General features: G+C 39.5%; 1 long non-coding RNA gene across 2 annotated transcripts; it reads right to left on the minus strand.

Moving 5' to 3' along the window:
- Positions 1–341: 341 nt before the first annotated feature.
- LOC116628095 lies at positions 342–20,530 on the minus strand. 2 transcript variants are annotated; one of them, XR_004298571.1, is made up of 3 exons: positions 20,336–20,530; positions 20,151–20,224; positions 342–6,431 (listed from the first exon to the last, which is right to left on the minus strand). It is a non-coding gene; the product is annotated as an uncharacterized LOC116628095 (long non-coding RNA). The 2 variants fall into 2 exon arrangements; XR_004298572.1 differs by lacking the exon at positions 342–6,431 and adding an exon at positions 7,883–9,581.
- Positions 20,531–21,099: the final 569 nt, after the last annotated feature.

A 21,099-nucleotide genomic window follows, 5' to 3' on the forward strand; every position in this document is an offset into this window, starting at 1 on the left:
CATTGAAGAGGGCAGGCTGGGGAGGGGCCTGGAGCCTGTGGGAGCATATTATACGCTGCTATAATATGTACACACAACAACTCTGAAGTAGGTGCATTAACCTCATTTTGAAAATGTAAAAACTAAGACTGGAGCGCCTGGGTGGCTCAGTCGGTTAGGCATCTGCCTTCGGCTCAGGTCATGATAATCCCAGGGTCCTGGGATCCAGCCCCTGGATCAGGCTCTCTGCTCAGTGGGGAGCCTGCTTCTCCCTCTCCCACTCCCCCTGCTTCTCTTCCCTCTCTCGCTGTGTCTCTCTCTGTCAAATAAATAAAATCTTAAAAAAAAAATTAAAACAGACAAAAAACTGTAAGATTAAAAAAGATTAGAAAACTTGACCAAGGTCACAATGCTAGTAAGTAGTTGAGCAGCAATCCAAATCGAGGTTGGTCTAGACCTACAGCTCATGTTCTTAACCACTATGCTGTTTTCCCTTTAATGTTGATTGTAGTAGATGTTCAGTAAATGGTGGCCAGGTGCCAGGTACTTGACATGTATTCTAACATCCACGAAAACTATCCTAGGTAGGGGCACCTGGGTGGCTCAGTTGGTTAAGTGTCCGACTCTTGATCTCAGCTCAGATCTTGATCTCAGGGTCATGAGTTCAAGCCCTGTGTTGGGCTCCATGCCCAGCACCCTACTGTCCAAGGTAGGCATTAGACCCATTTTACTGATGAGAAAACTGATGTTTAGAGAGGATAGGTTGTGAGGTCACACAGTTAAGACGTGGGGGTTCCAGGCTTTGAAACTGGGCTTGCCAGACTCCACAGCCCACTTGTCCTAGATTATTACAGGTGTGAATGAAACCCAAGTAGAGATGAATCGCAATATCTAAGGACAAGATGGGGCAGGCCCTCTTTACTCCTTGAGAGAGGTGGTTAGTGTCAGGAGTTAGAAAAATTCCTCTCCACAAGGAGATCTCCTCACATAGGGCTGAGGGAGACTCTAATCTCCAGGAGAGTGAGAATGACTCCAACCCCAGGGAGGCCTAAAGGAAGCAAGTCACATGAACATCATGGTCTAGATAAGGAAGCCAGGGACACTGGAAGCTAGTGTGGACAAGCTCATGGACAGTCATGTCTGACCAACTTTTCATGACTTTTCTGAAGAGTTTGAACACCTTAGCATGTCGGAGGGCCACAAACTCCTCATATCTGGGTTTTGGTGTTAAAGTGTCTTAGGATGATCTCATAGAAAGACGGGTGAACAGTAATCGTAGTTAGGCAGGTTAGTGCACATCATGCTGCTTCCTATCTTTGGGCCTTTGCCCATGCTGTTCCCTTTGCCTGGACTGCCCTCCTCTCCCCTTGTTAGTCATCCAGAAGATTCTTACTCATCTTTTTAAAGCTCAGTTGATATGCCATCTCTTCTAAGAAATCTTCCCTGGTCCCCTGACCTGGCTTCTATGTTCCTCAGAGGCTCTCACAGTCTATTGTACCCACTGCCACTGCACTCGCCACACTGAATTATGGTTCTGTGTCTGGGGACACACCTTGTTCATCTCTGGGTCCTCAGGGCAGAGCGGGAGGCCTGACACATAGTAGGTGGTCAGTTGATTTTGCTCGATTGAACTTAGAACTAGTTGGATGGTTACACTGGTAATGATGAATGAATTCATGTTGGCCTGGAGAGGGAAATCTCTAGAGGCATGCTATAGGGCCCTGTGTATATTGATGACATTCTGATAAAATCAGTGGGTGACAAATAGCTGAGGGAGTAGGTTACACCTAAGACAAGAGAATTAGTATCCCAACAGTCATGGGCAAGTAGATACACTGGAGCCATGTTGGTCCCCAAGGAGTTTAAGGGGAAAGTCAGGACTAAAACCTCACAACCTACTGCAGTCTTGACAATGGGGAGCTGAAACTTAGCTCCTTGTGTTGTCCACCATTATAATAGTACTTACTACGTGCCAGGCTCTGTATCAGCTTCTGTACCACCATCACCTCCTAACCCAGTAAAATAAAAAGTCTAAGGGGGGTGATTTGCTTGAGCCGGGACACAGAGCAGGAGGAAGGGGGATCCTAGCTGGGATCAGAAGGCCCAATGAGAACTGTGGCTTTGGTTTTCACCAGGTACCAGGCGGGCGTGACAATACAGCAGTTTGAGGGCTGTCGGAGAAAGAGACAGGTCCACCTTCAGGAGCCTCAGGGCATAGAGCCAGTCATAGAGAACACGGGTCTTTGTCCCCACCCTACCAACCAGGAACTTACTTCTGGAAAGAACCCAGGAGCTATCCTTACTGCTTCTTCACAACCCTCACCTTTCTGAACAATGACATCCACGCTCCTTAGCATGGCATGAAAGGCCTTCATGACCAGGCTAGTTCTCAATGCATTTCTCTATCACCCACATCAATTAATTAACTATTAATCATCCACATTAATGAACATTTCTCTATCATCCACATTAATTATTTAATCAATTAATAATACCGCTTATTCCATAAATATTTATTGAGTGTCTACTAAATATTACTATGCACTGTTCTTCTTGGCACTGGGGATACAATAGTGAACAAAACAAAGTCCCTGCTTTGTGGAGCTTACAGTCTACTGGGAAAAGACAAACACTAATCACAATAAATAAAGAGAACATATATCAGGTGGTGATCAGTGTTTGGTACAAAAACATGAGACGTCAAGTAGGATAAGGGGTTAGAAAACACTGGTGAATGGGACTAATTTGGTTAGGGAATGCTTCTCTAGGGAGGTGACATTTCAGCATACTAGAAGTGGGGGGGGAAACTCATGAGATTATCTGGAAAGAAGAGTGTTCCAGGCAGTGAGAACAGCAGGCACAAAAGCTCTGAAGGGGGAGGGTTACCTGACATGTTTGAAGAACAGCCAGGGGGCCAGGGTGGCTGGAAACGAGTGAGTAATGGGAAGATTAACAGGATAGGAGGTCAGAAAGGGCATGGGAACCACACTGTGTGGACTTTTGGGCCATGGTGAGGGCTTTGACTTTTCTTCTGAGGGAGCTGGGAGCCATGGGAGAATTTTGAGCAGAGGAGAGACATGATATGATATGGATTTTAAAAGGAATTTCAAAGAATTAGTAATAGGTATGGTAACACTAGGCAAAAGAAACAAAGACGATTACTAGGAAAACAAAAAGGTATACAACAGAGGATATATGATCAGAGAATACTATATGGTTTAGATGTGAACGATAATGACAATGTCATACTTATGCAAACAGTGATTACTGGTTGAACAAAAAGTGTATAAAATGTTCTTTTTAAATAAAAGATGCAACCACAAAGATGAGCAAGCAACAAGAGACTATTAGGGATGACTAGGCAGATTTGAAAGCGAAAAATATGCAGCTTGTACACATGAAAAATATACTTATTGGAATAAAAAACTCAGCAGACAGATTAAACAGACAGAGCTGACAGAGCTGAAGAGAGTATCAGTAAACTGAAAGATATATCTGAAGAAATTGCCCAGAATGAAATGCAGGAAGACAAGGAAATAGAAAATATCAACAAGACATTATGAGATATGGAAGATGCAATGTGGTCTGAAATATGACTAACTGGATTCTGAGAAAGAAATATGGAAAGGGTGGAAGAAAGACAATATTTGAAAAGATAATGGCTGAGAATTTTCTAGAAAGTATGAAAAACATGAATTAAAAAGCATGAAGCACATTTCCAAGGAAGAATAAAAAAGAAATACATGCCTAAACATGTTAGAATGAAACTGCATACCCCCCTGCAGATCCCCCTCCGAGAGAGAGAGAGAGAGAGAGAGAATTTCTTAAAAGTAGTTCAAGTATAAGAAAACAAAAATACCTACCAAAAATAGCAATTAGACCGACAGCAGACTTCTAAATACTTATAACAAATTATCTTTTAAGAATGAGGATAAAATAAAGACATTTGCATATAACAACAAAAACTGGGAGAATTTAACACCAAGAGACCTGTACTAAAAGAACATCTAAACATTGTATTTATGATAAAAGAAAATGATCCCAGAATGATGGTCTGAGATGCAAGAATGTATGCATATAAATCCAAACAAATACTGTCTATATAAAATAATACTAATGATGATATAGAATTTGTGAGGTTAGGAAAAAAAAGAAACAAACTAACATACTCAAGACAATAGCATGTGGCAAAGAGAGGAATGACCAGAGTTAAAGGTTCCTGTATTCTTCAAGAGGGAGGTTAAAATGCTATTTAACTTTAGACCTTATAAGTTTCACATGCATGGTAAAAGTTCAAGGATAACCACAGAAAGAATAAAAAAAAAAAAAGAATGTGTAAATTTCAAACAGTACAGAGGAAAAAACTGAATAAGAAAGCAAATAAACAAATCTCAAAACTAAAAAACAGGCCAGAAAAGAGAAAAACGAAGCATAGAAAAGGTGGTGGTAGGAAATAGAAATAAAAAAGTACAATGGTAGAAACAAGTCCAAATATATCATAGAAAATGTAAACAGACGAAACTCGCCCATTAAAAGAGATCATCAGATTAGATTTTTTTAAGGGTCCAGCTGTATGCCATTCTCAAGAGATATAATTAACGCATAAGGGCATGAAAATGTTGAACAATGAAAGGATGGAAAATTGTATACCACACAAATCCGAACAAGAAGAAAAGCTTGTGTTAAGGTAAGATAAGACAGACCTCAAAAAATGCATTATCGAGAATAGAGAGGGTCATTACATATTTACCAGGAATGTATAACAATTCTTCATTTGAATATTCCTAATAAAATATCCTCAAAATATATAAAATTTTTAAAAAGAACTGTAAGGAGAAACAGACAAATCCACCATCATAGTTGAAAATGAACACACCTCTTAAAATTACTGGCATAGCACGACCAAAATATCAGTGTAGATATAGAAAATTTGAACAATACAATTAACAAACTTGATAATAGACATATGTAGAACTCTGTGTTCAACAATTAGAGAACATACATCTTATAAAGCACATAGGAAACATTCAAAAATATTGATCATGTACTAAGCCATAAAACAAGTCTCAATTAATTTTAGAGTTGTTATCACACGGACCACATCCTCAGACCATAATGCAATTAAGATAGATTTCAATAACAAAGAGATACATTAAAAATTCCCCGCACATTTAGAAATTTATAAACACACTTCTATATCACTCACCAAAGAAGTAACCATGATGGAAATGTTGAAGTACTTGGAACTGAACAATAATGAAGTATGACATGTTTGAATGTGTAGAAAAGTAGTATTTGGAAGGAAATGTATATCTTTAAATGCACACATTATAAAACAAGAAAGGCTGAAAATTAATGAGCTCCATGTCCAACATACGAAATCAGAAAAAGAACAACAGAATAAATCCAAAAAATGTGGACGGAAGGAGATCAAAAAAGATAAGAGCGGAAATTAAAGAAATAGAAAACAAAGACACAATAGAGAGGAGCAACAGAGCCAAAAGTTGGTTCTTGGAAAAGACTAATAAAATAGACAAACCTCTGGTGAGATTGATCAAGAAAAAAAGTGAGAAGGCACAAATAACCAATATCAGCAATGAAAAAGGAGACATAGTTACAGATTATATACAGCAGAGGATTTTTTAAAAAGGGAACTTTATGCCAATAAATTCGAGAACGCAGATAAAATGGACTGATTCCTAGAAATCGATAACTTACCAAAATTGACTCAAGAAGCAAAAAGAAATCCCGAGTAGCCCTCTAGTTACTACAGGAATGGAAGAAGCAGTTAAAACTCTTTCTACCAAAAACAAAACAAAACAAAACAAAAAAACAAACAAAAGAACACAAACTCGGAGGCAGAACTTTGCAGCTGATAATGTGGATCACGGGTAGGTGAAAAGGTTTTGATGCCCTCAGCCCTGGAGGGTGTCCACGAAGGCCTTAAGGCAGTGGAGAACCCAGGCAGGCCCCTTCTCTCTATGGGCGGCCTCCTGTGGAGATCCTTACAGGGTGGCCCTTGGTGAAATGGGGCCTGAGAAATCCCTCTACAGTCCCCGTGGGTAGTGAGCAGCAATGAGGAACATCCAGCACTCCTGTGTGGTAAATGTGCTAAGCAGAGCCAAGGAGGAGCTCTATCGCTTGGACAGCCTCTTCAGGAGCCAGCTTCTGTGGTCTTCTGCTCACTGAGGACAACGGGGCTGTGGAGCCGCTGGAGGAGTCTGCGTTCCAATTGCCAAGAAACACCACACACAGCCCGAGCTGTGACTGCTTGGTGTGGGGTTGGGTGCAGGGAGGCCAAGCAGGGGCTTCTGGAGGGCGTAGCTCCAGGTGGCAGCCCCAAAACTCTGTCTTCACGAATACCAGATACTTCTATCCGTTTGCAGCTGATGAGCCCTTTTAATGGTGTCCAAGCTAGCTGCAGGGTGATGGTTCTAACAGTGATGCATGTTCTGCAAATAAGAGCTTCATCATTATTTCAAAATAATTAATATGAAAGAGTTCAGTCGGATTTGAAATCTAATCACACTGTCTCAAGAAATTCTAACAATATATTTGTCAGTAAAACAAAAAAGGCTGCTATCATTTCAATCATTAAACATTTCTGAACAAGTTAAAAATCGGTTCTAAATACTTTATCGCTTCCATTGTACAAAGAGAGATTTTTGGTGGTGGTGACTGTTAAGAATTTGAAGAAACATATCATTAAAAAGTCTCGATCAGGATTTGTGTGTAGCCACTTGAAGCATAAAACCTGATATAAAATAAACATGTTATGGGAGCAGATTTCAAGTTTCTCAAATAAATTTTTGAAAAGAATTTATTTAGAAGTTGAATATTAATTCAATGTTAAAAAAGCAAAACACCAGGGCAAGATGGTTTTACAGGAGAATTCTACCAAACAGATCATTCCAAAGTCATATAGCATCTTCCAGAATATTGTAAAAAAGGGAACACTAACTCATTCTAGGATACCAGCAGAACTCGAGGCCAAAATCAAATTATGATTGCATGAGAAAGGAAAATTAAAGACCAATTTTACTCATGGACACAGATACAAAAATCCTAAACAAATATTAACAAACTAAATCTAGTACCGTATAAAAAGGAAAAGATCATGACCAAGTAGTGTTTATACCAGAAATGCAAAGGTAGTCTACCATGAGGAAAATCCATACACATCATTTACCACATTATCACATTACTGAGAAAAAAAAAAACCCATAATGATCCTAATAAACAGAAAAGGTATTTGACAAAAAAAAATTCAACACCCTTTTGTGATTTAAAAACAATAATAAAAACTTCTTAGCATAGTGACAGCTTGGCACTTGCTTTAATCTGGTAACACCTGGAGGAATCTACAGCAAATATCATTCTAAATAGGGAAAAAAGTTAGTGGTGTTTCCTTTAAAATAAATACCCAACAAGACAAGGATGCCCACTACTGTCTTTTCTCTTGAACACCGTACTGGAGGACCTGTCCATCTCAGTAACACAAGAAGAATAAATGAAAGGCATAAAGATTGGAAAGGGAAAAACCAAGCTGTCATTATTTATAGCTGATATTGTTGTCAACACAGAAAACACAAAAGAATATACAGATAGTAATGATGTACTATACCTTGGCTAGTTGAATTTAACCAACTGAGCCACCCAGGCGCCCTTGGCTAGTTGAATTTAAATTAAAAAAAGAAAGAAAAAAAAAGAATATACAGACAACCTAGAAGGAACAAGGGCTCCTTGAGAAATGGCCAATTCCAGGGATGGAGCAGGAAAATAACAAGATGAGTAGGGAGCATCTTGTAGCGCCAAAGCAGGTAAGGCAGTGCTAAAAAAACAAAAGATGGAGGCATTTGAAAAGGGACACAGGAGCCAACTTGAAAGAGCTCCCAGTGGCCAAAGCTGGAACAATTTGAGCAACAAGACAAATGACAAAGTATTGGATTTATAATTAAAATTATTAAATAAATACACACAAGTGCATACTGATACAAACAGGCAACTGAATAAATAAGTAAAGAGACAGGTAAATAAACAAATAAGAAGAAATTAGTAGTTTTTACAGAAGAATTCCAAATACTACATGCAAATACACCCCCTTCCAGAGGTGGAGCTTAAATCCCCTCCCTCTCCTTGAGGGTTGGCTGGATTCTTCTAAAGAACAGAAAATAAAAAGGGAAAAATAACAACTTTACCATGGAGACACTTGGCAAACACTACCTTAACCAGTGATTAAGGTCAACATCAATGATGTCATGGGGATATCACATACCTCTGATATAATGTGATGAAAAGGGCACTTCAACTCTATGGTATTCTCTCCAAAAACAACCCCAGTCTAATTATGAGGCAAACTTCAGACAAATCCAAACTGAGGGACAGTCTACAGTATGCCTCAAAACTGTTAAGGGCATGAAAATCATGGAAAGACTAAGAAACTGTCATAGAGCAGAGGGCAATAGAGATGACAACTAAACGCAATGTGGTATTTTGAACTGGATCCTAGAATAGAAAAAAAGACATTAGTGGGAAAACTGATAAATCCATATAAAGTCTGAAGTTTGCTTAATAGTAATATACCAATATGGCTTTCTTAGTTTTGACAAATATATCACGGTGAGGAGTACACAGGAACACTCCGTACTATCTCTTTACTTACTTTTCTGTAACTGTAAAATCAGTCTAAAATAAAAAGTTTGCTTAAAAAAATAAAAGTTTAACAAGGTGAATGGCTGGAATATTAACACAAAAGTCAACTTCATTTCTCTACACCTGCAAATGAGATAAAACATGTTAAATGACAAGATCTCCCTTATAATAGCAGGAAAACCATCAATACCAAGGAATAAGTCTAACACAAGATATGCAAGACCCTATGCAGGAAATTAGTAAACCGTACCAAGAGACATTCAAGAATTTATTTAAAATGAAAAGGTATGTCATGTTTGTAGCTAGGAAGACTCAGCATCATCAATATATCGATTCTCTTCAAACTAATCTATAGACGCATTGCAATTCCAATATTCCTGTAGGACATGACAAGACGATTCTGAAATGTGTTTGAAATAACAAAGGGCCAGGAATATATCATATTCCTGAAGAAGAGTAAGAGGGGAAGATGTTGCTGTACCAAATGTCAAGATTCTTTATGAAACCAAAGTAATTAAGGTAGTCAGGTAGTAAAGTAATTAAAGCCATGTGATACTGGCTCAGGGACAAAATACTGGCCAACAGCAGAGATCCCAGCAACGGACCAATACAGAAATGGAACTTTGGTGTATGACAGAGGTGGTGCTTCAGATCCCGAGGCTATCCGTGTGGAAAATAATGAAACTGGCTCCCTCCCTCATACCTTTATGCCACACAAAAATCAATTCCATTTGGATTAAGGACTTAAATAGGAAAAATAAAACTTTTAAACTTGTATTCCAAGAAAATAAAGAATGTCTTTATGATCGTAGGTTAGGAAAGACAACAGAAAAGATTGAATGGTTCAACTCACCAAAAATTAGGAATTCCTGCTCACGCAAAGACACCATAAAGGAAAAAAGAAGCCACATAATTGGCAAACGATGAGTATCCAAGTAATTAAATAACTCCTACAAACCAATAAAAGTGAGAAAAATCCCAATTTTAAAAATGGGCAAAAGACATTAACAGTCATTTCACAGAAGAAGAAACATGAATGGCCAATAAACATGAAAAAAATGCTCAACCACATTAGTGATTGGAAAAGTGCTAATTAAGTCCACAATGAGATACCATTTTACACTCACTATAATGATAAAAAGTAAAAAGTGGGACAATATCAAGTACTGATTAAGGTGTGGATCAATGGGATCTCATAAATTGTTGGAAGGTATGTAAATTGGCAACCTACATTTTGGCATAATACTGTCAAGCTGAATGTTTACACATCCTATTAACTAGCAATTCTATTCCTCAGAACATACCTTAGAAAGATGGGTGCATATGTGTACTAGGGGAAACGCACAAGAATATTCATAGTAGCACTGTTCCTAACAGCAAAAAGCTGGAAACAATCAACAGATAAATGGATGCATACTGTGTTTCATGGTCACGCAATGAACTATTATACAGCATTGAGAATGAACAAGCTACAGTTACATGCAAGAACCCAGGTGAATCTTTGAAACATAATAATGAGTGAAAAAAAGTAAGTCACAGAAGACCACATACAGTATGAGGCTATTTTTCACAAAGCTCAAGACCAAGCCAAATAAATAATGTATTGGTTAAACATTTCCACAAATATGCAAAAAATGTATCAAAAAGAGCAAGAGAATGTTAAACATAAGACTTAAGAGAATGGTAATTTCTGGCAGGGGGGATGGCGGGGAATAGGACAGAAAAGGACATAGGGATAGATGTTATCATTAATGTTGCTCTTGGGTGGAGTTGTGACTTCTTCAGTTTTCATTACATTAGTTCTTGATAACTCATGTATATAATTTTTTATTACATATCTAATATATTTTGTATGAACAAACAGAGAATAGAAGAGTAGGAGAAAGTGAGGAATGACAGCTCTTTTGGAGAGTTTTGCTGTTAGGGGAATAAAGAAAGTCACAGTTACATGGGGATGTGTGATAAATCGGGTTTTAAATGTTCTTTAAAGATGGGAGCCATAGGAGATAAATGGAATGACAGAATAAGGGCTTTGGTGAACTGGCTTTCCCTTTAAAACAATGAAAATATGGGCAAACCAACTACAATCAACCATTTCAAAACTTGCAATTAACCAAAGACACAGAATGAAGTGAAAATCATCTGTGTAAGAGAAACTACTGAATCTCGGTGAGACAATGGGTTCTGTGACATTTTAACTTGTAGCTAATTCCCATCCTCTTTCCCTCTCTAGCTCAGTAGTATAGTAGGCAAAGGCTGACGAAATTGCAGACAACAGAGAGGCCTGACTGCTTTGGCCAGGAATTTAAAAGGAAATCCTAGAGAATGAGACAACCATAGGAAACTCTGAAAAGCCCTGATATATTCCCAGGTATCTAAAGGGCTGTGCACATAGTCAAGGCTATGCACATGCACAAAAAAGAGGTGGAAAGGAGAGGCCCCAAGTCACTCACTTCTGGCTGACTGTAAGCAGAATGTGAAAGCTAAGCCTGCCTTGTAAACTGGCTAAAGTTTGAAGACACGCCTTCTCACACAGATCCCCTTGGCGAAGGGTGGAAGACATATGGACAAGGCATTTAAGGAAATCCAACCAATCACTGGCTGACCACCAACATATACCTACACAGGTGTGATCTCCTAGGAATCCAGGCTTAAAAATAAAAACAAGAAGTTTTTTAAAAATAAGCTAGCAGAGAACTCAGGGGCCACATAGTACAAGGAATATAGAATCCACAGAATTAGTTGAGAAAAGTCACCAAACAAATAAACAGCAATGAGAAAAATAACAACAACTACATATACACACACATACAACAACCACACATACACACAAATACCACACATACACATACATATCCCAGAAAAACAAACCTTGAGGATAGAAGAGGTTGATACCAGAGTTGTTAGAACAGAGTATCTAAAATGCCCACTTTTGGGGGCGCCTGGCTGGCTCAGTCGGAAGAGCATGCGACTCTTGATCTTGGGGTCATGAATTCAAGCCCCATGTTGGGTGTAGAGATTACATAAACAAATAAAAACTTTAAAATAATGCCTAGTTTTTGACAAAAAATTATGAGATATGCAAAGAAATAGCAAAGTATGTTACATGTACAAAAAAAAGCAGCCAAAAGAACTTGTCCCTGAGGGAGTCCATGTTTGGAACTTAATAGACAAAGACTTTAAATTATTACTATAAATATTTTCAAAGAAATAAAAGAAAGTACATCTATAGAATTAAGGAAAGGTTTGAGAACAATGTCTCACCAAATAAAGAATATCAATGAAGACACAGAAATCATAAAAAGAATTAAACAGAAAATCTGGAGTTGAAAAGTATAATAACTGAAATGATAAATTCACTTAGTGGGGCTCAACAACAGGTTTGAGCTGGCAGAAGAGAGAAAGGGTAAAGTTGATGATAGGGCAATAGAAATTATACATTCTGAAGAGCAGAAAGAAAAAAGAACCAAGAAAAAGAAATGGAGCTTCACAAACCTATAGGACACCACCAAAAGTACCAACATATGTGTAATGGGAGTACCAAAAGGGCAAGAGGAAGAGATGGGGCCAAAATATTGCAAACGTGATGAAAAATATTAATCTGTACACTTAAGAAGTAAATGCAAGTAGAATAAGCTCAAAGAGATCCACACCTAGACACATCATAGTGCAACTGGTGAAAGCAAAGACAAAAAGAAAATCTTGACTGCAGCAAGAGAAAAATGACTTATCACATATATGGGACCTTCAATAAGGTTAACAGCTGACTTCTCATCAGAAACCATGGAGGCCGGAAGATAGTGTGATGGCATCTTCAAAATATTTACAGAAAAAGACTGTCAACTCAGAATTCTGTATCTAGCTAAACTGGTTCTTCAAACATGAAAGAGAAGTTAAGATAAACAAAAACGGAAAGAATTTGTTGCCAGAAGACTTATCCTACAAGAAACACTACTTTCAGGCTTAAATTAAAGGACACTAAGTGGTAACTTGAAATAGGTATTATGAAAAAAAGTATTTTTATTTGTACCTCTTATTCTCCTATCTGTTTTTTTTTTTAAGATTTTATTTATTTGAGAGAGAGAATGAGATAGAGACAGAGAGAGCATGAGAGGGGGGAGCGTCAGAGGGAGAAGCAGACTTCCTGCTGAGCAGGGAGCCTGATGTGGGACTCGATCCCGGGACTCCAGGATCATGACCTGAGCTGAAGGCAGTCGCTTAACCAACTGAGCCACCCAGGCGCCCTCTCCTATCTGTTTTAAAAGACAACTGTATAAAGCAATAATAATTAAACTGTGTTCATGGGCTTATAATGTAAGAAGTAATTCGTATAATAATAACACTACAAAGAAGGAAATGGGAACAGAGGCATACTGGAACAAAGTTACTATTGAAATTAGAATTAATTCGAAGTAGATTGTTTCCAGTTAAGATGTTAATTGGAATTCCCAGGGCAACCATTAAAAATCTAACTAAAAATATATATAGTTAACAAGGAAATTAAAAAGTTAAAGTAGAAAATATCTACTTAACACAAAAGAAGAGAGGAACTGAAGAACAAAGGAACGGAAAAGACAAATGACATACAAAAAGCATATATTAATCCTTCACAAACGCTTCCAAAAATAGAGGAGGAAACACTTCCCAGCTCATTCTATGCAGCCAGTATTACCCTGATACCAAAACCAGACACAGACATCACAAGAAAACTGTAGACCAATATACTGTATGAATATAGATGTAAAAATCCTCAACAAAATACTAGCAAACCAAGTCCAGCAACGTATAGAAACTATTATATAACATGACCAAGAAGGATTTATTTCAGGAATGCAAAGTTGGTTTATCATCTGAAAATTAATCAATGTAATATACTATATTAATAGAATAAAGTACAAATGCCAGATGATCATCTCAATAGATGCAGAAAAGCATTTGACAAAATCCAACATCCATTCATGGCAAAAAGACTCAGAGAACTAGGAGTAAGAGGGAACTTCCTCAACTTGATAAAGGGTACCTATATAAAACCAACAGCTAACATCACAGTTAATGGAGAAAGACTCAATACCTTCCCCTTAAGATCAGGAACAAGACAAGAATGTCTGCTCTCATCACTTCTAGGCAACAATGTACTAGAAGATCTAGTCAGGGCAATTAGTTAAGAAAAAGAAAGAAAAGGCATCCAGATTAGAAAAAGAAAAGTAAAAATATATCTGCAGATAACATAATCTTATATATAGAAAACTCTAAGGAATCCACTAAAAACCTATTTGAGCTAGTAAGTTCAGCAATGTGACAGGATAGAAGATCAAGAAATAAAAAACGTATTTCTATGCACTAGCAATGAACACTCTGGAAGTGAAATTAGGAAAATAATTCCATTTATAATAGTAGCAAAAAGAATAAAATACCTAGGAATAAATTTAACAAAAGAAGTATAAGACTCGTACACTGAAAACTACAAAACACTTCTGAAAGAATTAAAGAAGATCTAGGGGTGCCTGGGTGGCTCAGTCGTTAAGCGTCTGCCTTCGGCTCAGGTCATGATCTCAGGGTCCTGGGATCGAGCCTCACATCGGGTTCCCTGCTCCACAGGGAGCCTGCTTCTCCCTCTCCCTTTGCCTCTCCCCCTGCTTGTGCTCTCTCTTGCTATCTCTGTCACTATCTGTCTCTCTCTATCAAATAAATAAAATCTTTTAAAAGAAAAAGAATTAAAGAAGATCTAAATGGAAAGACATCTCATGTTCATGGATTGGAAGTCTTAATATTCTTAAAGGCAATACTTCCTAAATGGATATATAGATTCAATATAATCCCTATAAAAGTCCCAGCTGTTTTTCTGCAGAAATTGACAAGCTGATCCTAAAATTCATATGGAAATGCAAGGGACTTAGAATAGTCCAAACAGTCTTGCAAAAGAAAAACAAAGTTGGAGGACTCCCATTTCCTGATGTCAAAACTTACGACATAGCTATAGTAATCAAGACAGTGTGGTCTGGCATAGTGACAGACCTACAGATCAATGAGGCAGAATTGAGAATCCAGAAAATTAACCTCTACATTTAGGATTTATGGTCAGTTGACCTTTGACAAGGGTTGCCAAAACAATTCAAAGGGGTAAAAATACTCTTTTCAACAAAAGGTACTGGGACAACTAGCCATCCACAGGCAGAAGAATGAAATTTGGACGCTTGCCTCACACCATACACAAAAATGAACTCAAAATGGATCAATGGATCACCGACCTAAAGGTAAGAGCTAAAATCCATACAATTCCTAGAAGAAAAAGCAGGAAGAAAGCTTTGAGACCTTGGGTTGGGGAATGTTTTCTTGGCTATGATGCAAAATGCTCAAGTGAGAAAAAAAATCGATAAATTGGACTTTCCTCAAATTAAAAACTTTGGTGCATCAAAGGACATCATCAAGAAAGTAAAAAGACAACCCACAGAATGGGAGAAAATATATGCAACTCACATATCTGACAAGAGACTTGTGTCCCAAACATTTAAAGGACACTTACAACTCAACAATAAGACAATCTAATTTTAAAAGGGCTAAGGATTTGAATAGACATTTCTCCAAAGAAGATACACGAATAGCCAATAAACACATGAAAAGATGCTCAACATTATTAGTTATTAGGGAAATGCAAATCAAAACCACAATGAGGTACCCCTTCATACTCACTAGGATGTCTATAATAAAAAGACAGACAGTAAAAAGTGTTGGGGAGGATATGGAGAAATTGAAACCCTCATACATTGCTGATGGGAATTTAAAATGGTACAGCCACTTCTGTGAACAGTTCCTCAAAAAGTTAAACATGGATTTTCCATAGGGCCAAGCAATTCTCACTTCCTAGGTGTCTACCAAAGGGAAAAGAAAACACACATCCACGCAAAAACTTGTGCACAAATGTTCAGAGCAGTATTATTCATAATATCAAATGTGAAAACAACTGAAATGTCCATCAACTGACAAATGGATAGGATACACAAAATGCTGCATAACCATATAATGGAATATTATTTGGCAGTAAAAAGGAACGCTACATCAACAACATGGATGAACCTCAAAACCATTATGCTAAATGAAAGAAGTCAGTCATAAAGACCAATGTATTATACGATCTCGTTTATATACAATGTCTAGACTAGAGAAATCAATAGATAGAGACAGAAAGTAGAATAGTGGTTACCTATGACTGAGGGGAGGGGAGGTGTGGGGAGGGACTGCTAATGAGTATTGGTGGGGATAAAAATGTTCTAAAATTGATTGCAGTGATGGTTGCACAACTCTGTGAATATACAAAAAAACACTGAATAGTACCCTTTAAAAGGCTGAATTTTATGATGTTAAATATACCTCAATAAAGCTGTAACAAAAAGATGGGAACAATAACAGAATGTCTGTGTGCTAATGGGAATGATCTTGTAGAGAGGGGGAAATTGCTGAAGCAATGTCTTCAAGTAGGTAAAAGAGGATGGGGTCTAGTTCCAAAGTAGAGGGACTGGATTTCGATGACAGCAGGGCCAGTTTATCCATATTAACAGAGAAGAAGGCAGAGTATGCAGATACAGATGCTGTTTGGTGGTTAGGTGTGTGGTGATGGGAATCTATGCAGGTTTTCTTCTGATGGTTTTGATCCTTCAGTCAAGTAGGCAGCTTGAGCATAGGATGGAAGGAGTGGTATCAGGAGATTTGAGGAGAGAGAAGATACAAAACAGTTCAGCTAGGAACGTAGGAGAGTGAATGGCCTAGGGAAGTGCAGTGGGGTGGGCAGAGTTGAATTTAACCAGGGCTAGGGTTTTGCCCTATAAACATGCTCAAGTGTAGAGGGCCAAGGAAGTGAGGATGTATGCAAAGGAATGATTATCATGATGGACCATGGAATCTAAGATGATTAAAGGAAGGACATGGGAACACGGAGGAAGTAAAGGGTAGTGAAAATGTTCAGTCTTGGTGGTGTTGAGGGATTGTTGGGAGTTGGGGAGCTAGAGGGAGTAGACTAGAAGGATAAGAAGCACTGGCTGGATGGCAGGATGCCTGAAACAGAGTATGGAGGTGGTGCAGTCATAGGTACTGATAAGAAGAAGGGTAAGACTGTTGGAGAGGGTGTTGAGGTGGGGTTGTAAGGCAAGAGCATTATAGGAAAGCAGATCACAGAACTGAGAGACAAGAACATTGGAAAGATCATCTATGAGGATATTAAAATCACCAAGAAGTGGGACTGGGGTAGTGTTAAAGAGTGACAGTGAGCTAGTAGCTAAATTCTAGGAAAGAAGTATGACGGGGGCAGGTATGTGTATACGTCTATACCTGACTATAACACAGATGGGTGGGTAATGGTCTAGTCTGATGGTTTGAAATTTAAAGCAAGGTGGTTGTGGGGCGCCTGGGTGGCTCAGTCGGTTGAGCGTCTGACTCTTGATTTCAGCTCAGGTCATGATCTCAGGATTGTGAGATCGAGCCCAATGTTGGGCTCCACTCTGGGCATGGAGCCTGCTTAGAGTTCTCTCTCTCCCTCTCTCTGCCCCTCCCCAACTCCCTCCCTAAAAAAAAACCCAAAAACAAGGTGGTTGATATGTACATAATCTTAAAGTATCTCCCCACAAATCACTTACTAATTACAAAGGAAAAAAGAGTAACTATACTGGAGAAACCTGGCAGACACCACCTTAAACAAATAGTCAAAGTGAACAAAACCAGTATTGGACCAACTGACATCATGTGCCTTCTGATGTAAAGCACTGAAGACACATCTCTTCTGTGGTCTTCTTGCCAAAATTACATAACGTAACTATAATCACAAGGAAACATCAGACAAACCCAAATTCTATAAAATAGCTGGCCAGGACTCTTCAAAAGTATCAAAGTCATGAAAGACTAAAGAACTGTCCCAGATTGGAAGAGTCTAAGGAGATATGACCACTAAATGCAATATGGGATCCTGAATTAGATCCCAGAAGAGAAAATTTATATTAGTGGAAAAACTGATAAAATCTGAATAAGTTCTGTACTTTCATTAATAGTATTTTACCAATGTTAACTCCCTAATTTTGATAATTGAACTGTAGTTGCATAATTTATTAACACTTAAGGAATCTGAGTGAAGGATATATGAGAATTCTTTGTACTATTTCTAGAGGTTTTTAAATCTGAAATTATTTTAAAATAAAACTTTTTTTAATTCTAAAAAAAAAGGTGGTTTGAGGAGGAGAGAGAGAAAGTGTCTGGGAAGGTCAATTAGAGTGAGGACACCTACCTTCATGTCTTGGCCTCCTGGCAAGAAGGGTTTGAGGGGGCTCCTGGGGAGCAGCGTGCTCAGGAGAAAGCCAATTTCTATTCAAGCAGTGGTTCTCAGCAGGGGGTAGACAGTCAAGGGATGTTTTGGGGCATTTTTGATTATCACAATAATTGGAGATCACTAGTGACATTTAGTGGCCATGGACCAGAGGTGCTCAGCATCCTGCAGTGCACAAGACAGCTCCACACAGCAAAGAATTGTACTGCATTCCATACAACTTTAGAATATCCTACCAGACAACAATGTAAGTGAAAAACCCGTTCGTTTCATTCATTCATTCATTCATTCAACAAACATTTATTGAGAGAGCCTATTCTATCCTAAGCACTGTTTTAGGTAATAGGGATACATCAAGGTACAAAAAAGACAAAAATCTCTGCCCTTCTGGAGCTTACAATCCAGCAGGAGAGTCAAACAATAAATAACAAACACAATAAAGGTGTAGATTAGATATCATAGAAGAGGGTGAGGAGCACTATGGAAAAAATTGGGGTATATGCTAGGGGAGAGCTGTGATTTTAAACAGGATGGTCAGGGTAGGCCTCACTGAGAAAGTGACATCTGGGTAGAGGCCTGAAGGAAGTGAGGGCATGAGCCTTGTATATATTGGGGGGAAACTCCTTCCAGGTCCAGGGGATGGCCCAGTACAAACCCCTGAGGTGGGAGTGTGCCTAATATGTTCAAGTAGCGTAAAGGAGGGAAGTGTGGGTAGAATAGAGGGAACAAGTGGGGAGAATGGTAGGAGAGAAGGTCAGAGAGGTTAAGAGGGCCAGATCATGGATTTTAGTATGTACTGACTTCCCAGAAATTCAAATGAACCATATAAATTGAGGGAGGATTGCACTTGGTTTTGTTTAAAACTTTATGAAGAATTATTCATGACTCGGAAAATCACATCGCCCTACCCATGGTTTCTGAGTCAGCAATCAACACACATGTAAGTGTCACATTCCCAGATACAAGGATCATTATGTGCAAGACCATTCATTATGTCTTCTAGTGAAATTATATCCCAGCCTTTACATATTGAAATACATATTGTTTTATTAGAAATTACTCTTCCTTTACTTCTCCCTTATATTACAATTAGGACATTACATTACATTGGTTTGGGAGGAATTATGTGTGGAGACAGATTCTATTATCTATACACTTCATTTCAGGATAGTGAAAGGGACGTTTCAAAATAGAAATTATAAAAATGGAGTGTTGGGTCCAATAGGTATGAGAACCACTAAGGCATGGCAAGAAAACGAAGGAACTATTCAGAAGCCAAGGTGAGAATGGAGATTTTGCTGGTGACTGACAGTGAGTTCCAGAAGGCCTGGTTAAAGGATTTCAGGATGGGGAGAGAAAAGAGGGCTGTGTGGAGATGTAACTAGGAGAATCCTGGTCTTCTTGCAGTAACCAACATAATAAAGGATAAAGGGCCTGGTTCACTGTTTCATCTAAGTTGCCCCCCACCCTGGAGGTCTCTGCCTGTTTAACACAGTAGGGTGGGGAACAAATAAGGTTCTTTCCTCAGCCAAAGCCAGGCTCCATTTTTTTTTTTTTTGTTTGTTTGTTTTTGTTTTTTACCCACAGAACAGTCCAGAGCCCCACGCTAAGCTCACAGATGCTCTCAGGCCAGACTCATTGCTATAAACAATGCACCTCTAACCTGCTTAGGGAGATGGGAAAGAGACAGATAGAAAGATGAAAAACAGTAACAGAAAAAGAAGCATTCAGAAAGAAGAATCAATGGGGTAGGGTCAGAGACAGGCAGGGAGAAAACAAAGCCAAAGACCAAGAGAGATCATGTATTTTCTTTTCAGTCACGACAGTCATCATTTATTGAAAAATTTCTAGGGGCCAGGCACTGGGCAAAGTGATGCATATGTATTGTCTCAGATGGAGATTATTAGACTCCCATTTGACAGATGAAGAAACTGAGGCATAGGTGATGTAGATGGCTCAAGATCTCATGGCTAGTTTTAAGTGGTAGCGTCAGGGTTCAGCCTTCTGGGTCTGGGCTGTCTAGTATGTCTCAGAGAAGGAGACAGGCAGAAATATCGAGACACACAGAAAGATGGAGAAGGAGAGGGAGAAGAGCGGCAGAGAGATGGAGATTTACAGGCACGTAGACGATCACGTGAGCTGCAGACCTGCACAGAACCGTTTCCCAAAACACAGGGGTGGGCATGGGTGATGGGCTCCGCAGAGTACTCACCTGGTTGTTGTCTGCGGCTGCAGGGGCACTCGCCCTCCCTTTGCTACCCGCACGATCCTCCGCAACCCGCTGACCTAGGGTTAAGAGGCCGCCCAGGTAAAAGCTCGCCCAGGCCCCACCCCTCATGCGCTCCAGCCCGGCCTCTTTCCCTCACACCCCCCACCCCCGTCTTTACAGCGTCTCACCAGACACCTCCTGCCCTCCGCGCCGCCGCTGCCGAGCGCGAGCAGATTCGAGGGGGGCCGGCGGCTGGACCTAGCGAACGCACTGGACGCGTCCCTCCAGCCGGCTGGAGAGCTAGCGGGTTAGCAGGCCTCCGCAGCTACTGACCGCTCTCGGGCTCCCATTGGAGGAGTGCCCTCCTGCCTTCCCTGGGATTGGCTGGAGATGGAAACACTTTAGTTTTACCCCCCAGGCCGGGATCCAGGCCGAAGAAAACTCCGCCCCCCTGGGGGTCTTTGATTGGTTTATGAGCCAAGCCCACCCTTCCATAAGATTGGCCAGGAGAGGAGGACTTGTCGTTGACATTTACCAGGCCGTTTGACAGGCCTTCGGTAATTAGTTGGCAACACGCAGACGCGAAGCCCAAAGTAGGCTGGGCGGGAGTCACTGAACAATCGTAAATGCCCGGCTTCTTGACGTCTTACTCTCCGTAAGCCACCTTGCGTAAGCCCACGCTCTAAGAGACACGACTCTACCTCCCACCTGCAGGGATTTCTGAGCCAGGTTTCTTTTGCTCAAAATGAGCGTAGTTCCTAATTTCACCCATGGAGGATGAGGTGGTTATGGGGGTGTAGCCAGTCACCCACCAGCCCCTGCCGCTAAGACATTGGTCAAGTGACAACCTCGCTAGGAGCCTTAGTTTAACCATCTGTGAAATGGGAAGATAATTTTTAAAAATCCTTCCTAACAATGCCTTTGTGAGGATTGAGAGTACACAAATTAATTG

This window comes from Phoca vitulina, unplaced genomic scaffold (genome assembly GCF_004348235.1).
Source record: "Phoca vitulina isolate PV1807 unplaced genomic scaffold, GSC_HSeal_1.0 scaffold111, whole genome shotgun sequence".
Taxonomy (NCBI): domain Eukaryota; kingdom Metazoa; phylum Chordata; class Mammalia; order Carnivora; family Phocidae; genus Phoca; species Phoca vitulina.